General features: G+C 57.5%; 1 protein-coding gene across 4 annotated transcripts in view; it reads right to left on the bottom strand.

Annotated features, from left to right (window-relative positions):
• The window catches only part of MTCH1 (mitochondrial carrier 1), a 37,818-nt gene that overhangs the window by 13,264 nt on the left and 16,388 nt on the right, over positions 1–8,166 (bottom strand). The window lies entirely within an intron of this gene.

The following is an 8,166-nucleotide window of genomic DNA, read 5'->3' on the forward strand; positions in this document are numbered from 1 at the left end:
TTTGGGTCAGGACACCAGGACTGGGAATTGTAACCCTGAGTTTTGTCCCAAGTCTGTCACCAAGCTGGACCTTTTAGAAAACCCTAAAGGACCATGCAAACTTCAGCTACTGCACTGCAAAAAACCCCATTGATCCACACACCAGCTCCTCTTTTGATTTCATTTCAGCCCAGGCCAGCACATTTCCTGACATTTGTAACCCACTGCAGGGCTGTCATGTTTTTTTGCATAGTTGGACAAAATTTCCAAGGAAAAGAAGCTGAAATGAGCCCTGAGGATCCTGCACAGCACCCATCAACTTTCCCAGTGTTCTCACAGAGCAGGACTGAGAGCTCAGTCCCTCCCCTGACCGTGAGGGGCCCGTGTGTCCTGTGCTCAGCCTCCCATGGGATGAACAAGGCTTTGAAGCCAGGCAGCCAAACGTAATGCACCTTTACCTGCTTGTGGCAAAGCTGAGCTGGGATGAGCAGGCAGAGTCTGGAAAGCTGAGCTTATCTGTGTGTCCCAGCGATCCCTTTGAACTGCTCCAAGCCCTTGGGAGCAGCCACCCTCCCTCCCGCCAGAGCAGGGGCTTTTCCTGGATGCCAGGCTCCATCCGAACGAGACACCCAAGGCCAAGGGAGGCTGGCACAAAGGCGAGCTGGCAAGAATTCCTGCACTGGAGGCCTGCCGCCTCCCAAAAAATCAACCTCCGACACCGCCCGCTCCGGAAAGTTGTCCCATCAGGCTCGAAAACGCCCCACAAAGCTCAAGCACATGGCGAAGAAAAAGGACAAGGGGAGGAAGAAAAGGGCTGGGTGCTGCTGTTTGGGACCGTGGCCGTGCTGGCTGCAGCTCCCAGGGCTGCCCCAGCCCAGCGGGGAGCGGAGCAGGCGCTGCCCGGGCTCAGAGAGAGCCTTGCTCTCATCCCACCCGGAGCGGCCGTGGGATGAAAACAGTGCCCGAGAGGCATCTGCCTGCAGTGGGGCCATGGCAGACAGGGAACACAGTGCCCGAGAGGCATCTGCCTGCAGTGGGGCCATGGCAGACAGGGAACACAGTGCCTGAGAGGCATCTGCCTGCAGTGGGGCCATGGCAGACAGGGAACACAGTGCCCAAGAGGCATCTGCCTGCAGTGGGGCCATGGCAGACAGGGAACACAGTGCCCGAGAGGCATCTGCCTGCAGTGGGGCCATGGCAGACAGGGATGAAAACAGTGCCCGAGAGGCATCTGCCTGCAGTGGAGCCATGGCAGACAGGGAACACAGTGCCCGAGAGGCATCTGCCTGCAGTGGGGCCATGGCAGACAGGGATGAAAACAGTGCCCGAGAGGCATCTGCCTGCAGTGGGGCCATGGCAGACAGGGAACACAGTGCCCGAGAGGCATCTGCCTGCAGTGGGGCCATGGCAGACAGGGAACACAGTGCCCGAGAGGCATCTGCCTGCAGTGGGGCCATGGCAGACAGGGAACACAGTGCCCGAGAGGCATCTGCCTGCAGTGGGGCCATGGCAGACAGGGAACACAGTGCCTGAGAGGCATCTGCCTGCAGTGGGGCCATGGCAGACAGGGAACACAGTGCCTGAGAGGCATCTGCCTGCAGTGGGGCCATGGCAGACAGGGAACACAGTGCCCGAGAGGCATCTGCCTGCAGTGGGGCGTGCGCGGCTGACGCGCGAGGATGAACAGATGGGTTGATTACACAGGGAGAAATGGACACTAATCGTATCCAGATTCACCAGCTGCAGGATTTCCTCCTGAGCCCTAAAGTACAGGAAGCCCATACCTGCTTCGTTATCCTGTCTCTGTTCATGAGCCCCTCCCCGCCCTGGGAACAGCAGCTCCGCTAATCCCCTGGGCAGGGGAGGGCCTGCACCGCAAAGCTGAGATCCAGATGGGAGCTCCTACGGGCTCAGGCACGGCTGGACCCAGCCCCGGGTCGGGGGCAGATCCTGGCTGCCAGCTCCAGCACAGCCAGGCTCCATCAGCTCAGCTCTCCCTGCTCTCTGAGCTTGTAGCCGGGCTCTTCTTTTGCTGCTGCCTCTCTGAAGAGCCAGGAAGATTTCAGGGTTAGCAAAGTTAACAACAAAGACTGTTGGGTTTGACACATCATTCGCTGTGTTCCTCCTCATCTCTGCTGAGATGCGGCCACCCCCAGGGCGGAGTTTGGTGTGCGTTCACAGCACGTGGCTGTTGGGGACAGGGAGAGCAGGAAGTTTTGTGGATTTAAAGCAGCAGAAGCAATTCCCCACAACGCTGTAGGATGACTGGCCAGACTGAATTGGGAGGTGATGTTGGAAACCTCATCTGTATTATATCTAGGACACTGAAACATGCCAAGTGGATGGGTTTCATCACCTGCTCGGATTTTGTGCAGTGCCACCTTGGAGGAAGGAGCAAAGCCCTCCTTTTACCCATGTCCCTCTGCACTCATCCCAGCTCTCTTCAGAGGCAGCAAAGTGCTCCCAACACACAGCAGCTGGAGGGGTGGTCCCAGGCATCCTCCCTGGGGAGCTGCTCAGCTCCAAGGGTCTTAGCCCAGTCCTCCTCCCACAAACTGGAGCTCTGGGAGCAGATGTGCAGACACTGAGGCTGTCGATCACATTGGCATCAGCAGCTGCCCTGACTTTTGGTGGAGTCTCTGTAAGGAGTTCCCTGCTTGGAAAACTCTATAAGCCAACTTGTTGCTCTGAGTTGGGATTTTGGGACCTTCTCTCCTTGCATGCCCAGGGTGCCTCCACTACCAGCCTGAGCTCACCTTTCTGTTGTCAGAATTGATGCAAGCAAATTAGCCTGCTCCCATGCTTGTGCCTGCTCCCATCCTGCTGCCTGCTCCCCATCCAGATTCACTCTGGCTCACGTGCCAGGATGCCACATGCTGCCCCACAACCTCCCTTTCCCTCATCAGAGCTGATGCCCAGTGCCAGGCAAACCCAGACTGAAGGATGGGAGAACTTGAACTCTTGGTGTTACTCCCTGAAGCTCCCAGGCCTTGCAGAGCTGCTTCAGGTCTTCACATCTGGCAATAAAACATCAGCATGGACCATCCTGTGAGTCCAAACCTGACCTAAGACTGAGATAAAGGTGGCTGTGGCTGCCCTGCAGAGCCCTCCAGCTGGGAGGAAGAGGAGGAGGAGGGAGGAGAAAGGAGGAGGAGGAAGAAGCACAATGTTTGTTGTGGTCTTGCAGATGAGGAGAAACCTCCTGTCCTGCCCTGCAGGAGCCAGGGATGCACCAGGCCACCTCCCTTGGGAGCAGGGCCTCCCAAGCCCAGCAGGATGGTGATGCTGGCAGCAACCACAGAGGGGAAAAGCCCTGGTGGGAATGAGCAGGAGAGGTTCACGTGAAGCCCCCCCAGACACCTCCCAGAACAGGGTGATATTTGGTTGCCATCACCCCAGCAACACAGCCCCCTGTCTCTGCACAGACCTCGCCTCATGCAGTGTCGGTTGTGTCCTTTGCTGGGCTACTTCTCTTACATTTCCTGTGGCCAGGACTATCTGGAGAGCAGCCTTAGCATGCCAAGCCCCGCGTGTCTCGTGGCTTTCCAGCTGCAGAGCCAGACAGCACAGCTCCGTGCCCATGAGCAGCCCTGCAGTAACAAACTGCTCACCTCCTGTGTCCTCGCAGACCTCACCCAAGTTAAACTGTAGCTACGAGCAACTCCAACATAAAAAAACAGTGCCAGAGAAAAAAGCTAGAGAGAAATTAGGAGCTGAGAGAGGTGGCAGAAAGAGAAAAACACTGCAGGGAGAAAAAGAAATGGTATTGATTCTTCTGAGGCCCAGCTGTGGGGTGGTAGAGAGGGTGAATCTGATCTGCCTGTGCTTGCACACCATGTTGCCCGTGGAGCCTGCCAGCATCAGCTCTCCTTTGGATGGGCTTCTACAAGACTCTCATGGAACTTGTACCCCCAAATCCCTTGGAACAATTACTGGAAAGGCTGAGGGTGGAGCCCACAGAGGTCAAATTAATCTCATTGCCTTTTACCCCTTCTTTCCCCACCAGAAGTGGTTCCTGGAGTAGTGAAGCTGCTTACACGGATGGTCCAGCATGGGGGAACCTTTCCCCCTCAGGCCTGGCCTGTGGAGACACAGAGCTCAGCATTTTCTGCAGCTGTAAATCAGGCAGTTCTCACCAATACAAATTTTGCTGTGAGTTGTAGGGAATTAAAAAAAAAAAAAAAAAAAAAAAAAAAAAAGAGGAAAAAGAAAAAAGGAAATCACAATTCAAGCTCAGCCTTGGCCAAACTTGGTCCTTTTAAGGAAAGGAAATTACCCAGAGCCACCCTCGACAAACCTGGGGGCCTGATCCTGCTGTGAGGAATGTCTGTGCAAATCCAGAGTGGCTCTGCTGCCTGCTGGGGGTTACAGCAGCTGAACGAGGCTCCAGCCCCAGAGCAAAGCTCCTGCCAGGAGATGGAGCAGAGCTCACACCAGAGCAGCCTGAGAGCAAACTGGGGATTCAGAGGCAATAAACAGCAGAAAGATCTGACTCCCCCTTTCAAGAATTCACCCTTTCTGCTGAGCCATGTTCTGGAAGCACAAGCCCTGTTCTGCTGTGAACTGTGGAATAAAACAGCTGTGTCCCTTGGCTGGACGGCTCTTCCAGGGGTGCCAGATGTTTTGCTTAGGACACGTCAGAAGAGCCTTGCTTGAGTTCAGACTTTTTTTCCTCTCAGGCTGCTTTTAGGAGCTTCAGTGGGGTTTGGGGTTTTTTTAGTATTTGTTCTCCACCAGATTTTCACAGGAAAGCAATAGGGATTGGGAGCAAATTGGGAAAGGTCTGGTTTCACCCCAGCCCCTCTTTGTATAAATAATCTGCAAGGGAAAAGCTGGAATGATGAGTAAAACACTTGTGCTGCCTTTTCACTGGAATTAAGGGTCTGGATGTAACCCACCGTGTCCACGTGCTCTGCTGAAGAGACCATCCTGGCACATCTTGGGGGTCAGACCCCACAGATGCCCCCAGCTCCTACAACGTGGGAATCCCAGCTGCCAAACCAGCCGTGGGGTGTTGTGGAAACAGCACAACAAGCAAGGTCCAGGACTGGACCCCAACATCCCAGCCACCAAACCAGGGTGCACGAGGCCACAGAGCTCCCTGAGATGTGAAATGCCCAGGACACCATCTCTGGGAGTAAGGCAGTCACCATCCTGGTGGGTAAGGCAGTTTTGGGAATGTCCCCAGAGCAGGGCTGATACAGCCAGTGCAGGCTGGTGGGTCACGGAGGCACAGAAGGGCTGCAGCATTTGGGTGCTTTGTGGCCAGTTTGAAGGTTTTACTGTAGGGCCATGCATCACTCACTGAAAAAGGGGCTTTTTTTCAGAGAAAGGAGGAGGAGCGGGGAGGCTGGGCAGCAGGGAAGAGGAGGAAAAATTTGGTGAAGGAGGAGGGGTGGCTTTCATGGCTCCGAGCGCCCGCGGAGTGCGCGGCAGCCAGGAAGGAGGACCCTGCCCTGCAAACAAGCTGCTTTTGTTGTGTCCCAGCCAGGCCTAAATTAAGTTTGACAGAAAGAGGGCATATTCCCCCACGCTGGGGCAAGCCCTGGGCTCGGGTAGGGCTGGGCCACCCTGCGGAGCCTCGGCCGTGCCAAACCTCGCCCCGGTGCGAGGCGCGAACTTGCACGAGGCCGGAGGAGCCGCACGGCCCGGGCACATCCCGAGCCTTCGCAGGGCTTCCTCCAGCACAGGCTGGGCACATCCCGAGCCTTCGCAGGGCTTCCTCCAGCACAGGCTGGGCACATCCCGAGCCTTCGCAGGGCTTCCTCCAGCAGCACCCGGCCCAGCCCCGAGGCCGCCGTGGCTCCAGGAAAAGCCGCCCCGTCCCACCCCGCTGCCGGGCATCTCCCAGCCCCGCGCCCGTCCGGGCACGCCGTGCCAGCATGGGGAACCAGCCAGCTTCTAAACAGTTAATGCTGACAAAACCGGGCGGCTTGAGTTCCCTCCTTCCCAGACCGCTCCTGGTGGAACTCACCCCCTTCAAATGAAATGAAATAAAATTCTCCTCCTGCTCTGACCTCGCCCCGGTGTCCTCCCCGCTGTCCTCTCGTCCTCCCTGTCCGTGCATCCGCTCTTGCCGTGCCCCCACCCCGCGCTGGCGCTGCCGGGAGTGCCCGTGCCCAGCGTCTCCCACCACGTTTGCTCCGGCTGCCATGTTGAATTGCAAATCCGACATGATTCGACACATTCTGCCCCGTCGGTGGTGCCCGGTGGGGACTAAAGAGGCACCCGGGCGACAACGCCCGGCTCCGGGTGGCTCGTGGGGACGTCCCGGGTGGTGGGGCGAGAGCAGGGAGAGAAATCACCCTCCAGTTCTGCTCCAAATGCTGCACGTAGGGACCTGCCTATCTGCTATACATCCCTCTCTAGGAGACTGATTAAAGTCGGGTGTTTTAGCACCAAGGGCCAGAGGACTCGGCGGGAAGGGATTTTGGGGAGAAGCAGGTTACAGCAACAACAAAGCAACGGAGCAACTGGAGGAACAAAACGTTATTTCAAATCAAAGGCAAAAAAACCCCAACCGCACGGACAAAAAAAAAAAAAAAAACCCAACCAAAATTAAGAGTGAGGTTCGATTTCGTACCAAGGCAGCAAGAGAGACGCACCGTGGAAGAGAGTGGTTTTGTTGTTGAGTAGTGGCTGGATTTAGATCCGCTTATCCGGACAATCATCGGGGAAGGATCCTTTTCCGAGAAAGGCCAGTTTGAGTGAGACAGCTTTTTTTTTCCCCTTCTCTCGCTCGCTCTCTCCCCTTTCCTTCTCCTCGCAGCTCAATGCCAAGAAATGGGCGGTGCCTGGATGCCAGGCTCCATCTGAACGAGACACCCAAGGCCAAGGGAGGCTGGCACAAAGGCGAGCTGGCAGGAATTCCTGCACTGGGAGCTGCGCGCCTGCGGGACGAGCCCGCCGCCTCCCAAAAAATCAACCTCCGACACCGCCTGCTCCGGAAAGTTGCCCCGTCAGGCTCGAAAACGCCCCATGAGGCTCAAGCACATGGCGAAAAAAAAGGATAAGGGGAGGGAAAAAACCCCCAAGACCCCTCTTTGCATCGATGCAGGTTAAACAAAAGGCCTGGAGAGGTGGATTTTTTTTTTCCGCCCTCCCCATGCTCCTTTTCCCGCCTTCCCATCCCTCTCCTCCCTCCTCTTGTCCTCCATCGTTGTCTCCCTCGCACGCCGCCCCGGCGTCCAGGCAGAAATGAGCGCTTGGCTCCCTCCTTCCTGGTTTTAGCACGACAGGAGGTGGTGGGTCCTTGAATAGGAACACACACACCCAACGCAAGAGGGACCCGATGGGGGCAGAAAAAAAAGAGGACAAAATATGTATATGTACATACAAACAACAACCCACCCGCCATGGAGGACGGTTGGGAGCAGTTGCTGCCCAGGGTGGCAGATTGGGGGTGGTTTGGGTGCCAGGGGGGATTTTTGGCCTTATTTTGTTGCTGCCCGAGCACCTGGGTCGTGCCGATTGTAAAAGGGAGTCACGGCGGGTTGGGGAAGGGAGCGGAGGGGGGGCAGCTGGGGTTGGTAGCGCTGCTGGGGAGATGCCAAAAAACCAAAACAAAACACGTTTTCATTTTGTCTGCACCAGCCTGGGCGCAGGCGAGCGCGGGAGAGAGGGAGGGAGAGGGAGGCGCACGCCAACAGAAAGCTGCCGTGCTCAGACGCGGGCCTGCGGCCACGTCCCTCCGCAGCCGCCCCAGCAGCCGTTCCCGCTCCCTCGTCCCCCTCTCCCTGCCCACCCGGCTTCGCCTGCCAAGTCCGAGTTGGCACGGCTCCCCCGGCTGCGCCGAACAAAGCCGTCACCCATCCCCGAGCCGGCGCTGACAGTAAGCAAAGTGACAGGCGCATCTTCCGCATGTTAATCCAAACGGCGAGAAGGCGAGCGAGCGGCGGAGGCCCCCCCGTGCCATGCACACACACCCCCCCTGCCACCGAGCCACCCACCCCACCCTTGGCACCCGACAGCCCCGGCGGCCTCGTGCGGGGATGGCGAGGCCCCCGCCGGCGGGAGCACCGAAGGCTCCTCGTCGGCGAGGCTTAAATCGAGCCGAAGCCCCGCTCGGCGGGCAAACGAGGCCACTCGGCATCTGCTGTACCTGTTCCCGCTGCCTTCATCTCGCCTTGGAACCGTGACAAGAGCGCACTCGCCTCTGGTGGGCTCTCAAAGCCGCGGGTCTGTAAC

The sequence above is a fragment of the Motacilla alba genome, chromosome 26 (assembly GCF_015832195.1).
Source record: "Motacilla alba alba isolate MOTALB_02 chromosome 26, Motacilla_alba_V1.0_pri, whole genome shotgun sequence".
NCBI classification, from domain to species: Eukaryota; Metazoa; Chordata; class Aves; order Passeriformes; family Motacillidae; genus Motacilla; species Motacilla alba.